A 2320-nucleotide genomic window follows, 5' to 3' on the forward strand; every position below is an offset into this window, starting at 1 on the left:
TGCATGACAAATACACAAAATCATTAAATAGTAAGAAGAATCTAAATGAAGGAAGACATAAATATACCATGTTGCATATGTGGATGCGTATATGTGCATCTTTCAGCTCTGTTATTCCTGGGTCGATCAGAAGTCAGGTCCTGACTGTAAAATGGGCATTGAACATGACACCCTGCCCTGGGTGAATTGAGGGCCGTTGCCATGGTATTTGTCGGTGAGGAATCTTTCCGTCATGTATGTTGCACCCAATACTGATGATTGCAGCCTGTCAGATCTCACAGATTCACATGCGCATCTCCATCTCGCAAGACTTAGTTTGAACACTATACTTCAATACAGGCGTTTGAAGAGAAAATTACTATTTAAATCCACCATTAGGATTTCAAACTGTTTTGTTGGTTGGATCAAACGGTCAAGCCGTTTTCAGATCACATAAAAACAAAAATCTGTGTGCAGCGATGAAAAGGAGACAAGAGCCCTTATAAAAAGTGATGTTCACCCCTGTTTCATCCTCCACTACAAGCTGCTCTGCCTCCTCTGGTCTGATGAATATTTGATGGGAATTTGCTGCTTCATCTACATGCTTTAACAACTGGGTTGTGTACTGCTGCAACACTGGTAGAGTCTCCTGCACCAGACATTCACTCGCCCACACTCTTTTCCCCCAAAGGTTCCTAAAAAAAAGAAGAAAAAAAAAGAAAACAACACATCTGTAAGGAGGAAAAAAGCTAACAAAGACCTGTTCTTTTTTTGTTCTTTTCTCTGCATGCAGCAGTCTGCCATAGTGAGTAGAACAAGAGAACCTGGAGGGTGCTGTCATCAGCGAGGTAGCCAAAGCTAATTTTGCATCCGGATTTGATTCCATTTTGCTTGATAAATGCAGGAGAAATTCAAATTTATGGAGTGGCTCTTTTATTTGTGCAGGTGCAGAACAACAGCACCTGTTATTAGAAGCATCCTCCCCATCTGCTGGTCCGTCGTCAGAGGCTGTCAGGAACATCAGGGATGTGCATGCGTAGAAAATGCTTTTTGACGTTGCTTACATTACAAATCTTTGATGTACAGCGAGAACCCTGAACGATGGGGTTATCAACACACTCCAGGCTGTGTTCAAGGTTGTGAAGGAAAACCCTTCTCACATTTCTTCCACGGCAAAAAAGCTTCAGCCGATGATGCAAAAGAGGGGAGATGGGAGCGATAGGACTGAAAGGAAAAGTGCAGGGAGAGAGATACAGGTCAGAAAAATTATATACATAAATAAAAGTTACTTTACAGTTAAAAAAATAGTATAGAATTACTTATTTAAACAGGAAAGCATCTTTTAAGGTGGAAAAAAGTTTTTAAAACTGAGAAAAATGTGACACATTTGAAAATATTACAAAAGACATAATTTATTTAATCAAACTCATTTTCCCATGGGTCAAAAAAAAAATTTGGCACCTCTGTAGTTTAGGGAAAAAAAGATCAAGTTATTAATGTGCTTTTCAAACAATTATATTCTATTTATATTAAATAAAAAGGGAAAAATACATACTCTTAATTATCTGTTTTACAAATATGGTTCGTGAACAACCTTTAACTCTAAAAGGGCCATTCGGGTTGATTTCTCACTGGCCACAACCAGGTAGGAGCTACAAAATCTTCCTTCCTCCTTTAAAAAAATAAGACACTGATTTATATTTATGCTATTGTTACTACTACGATAAACCTAAATAAATTGTTGTTCGTTTTGCAAGAGTAAAGCACACACATTCAAAGAAAACAGCCCTTTTTTAAAAACTTCTGAAAGAAGTTCCTTTCAAAATAAAAGACTCCCTGTCACATATAATTGTCTCAACACTGTAAAAGTAATAGTAGCAAGTGTAATGTCAGCAAAGATGACTCAAAAATAGTTAATTTCAATGTTGTTGGTGCATTTATGTCGGAAATTAAATCTAACAAACCAAAATGAAATCCGAATGAATTAAGTGACCCTGGCATATTTTTTAAACACACTTAAAATTCCTTAATGTTTTTCAAAAATAGAAAATTTCCTTAATAATCCAGTACACCTTAATACAGGTTGTGCTTTTGACATCCATTGATTGTTGTAGTACAGGACCAGACACCCAAAAAAGTGTCAAAAGGTTTTAACTTGGCTTGTGACACGCACTGTCCTTCAACTGTTAGAAAATGTGTTAAAGTTTGAGTTAGTTTACTTTTAGTAATTTTTCAATTCTTACTTTTTTAACATTTAGAAACTATATTTTTTCTTTCTTTAATAAAAGAACCACTTGTGACTCTGGAGCCGCAGGTTGTAGACCCCTGTTCTTGTGGAATG

This window comes from Oryzias melastigma, linkage group LG17 (genome assembly GCF_002922805.2).
Source record: "Oryzias melastigma strain HK-1 linkage group LG17, ASM292280v2, whole genome shotgun sequence".
Classification (NCBI taxonomy): domain Eukaryota; kingdom Metazoa; phylum Chordata; class Actinopteri; order Beloniformes; family Adrianichthyidae; genus Oryzias; species Oryzias melastigma.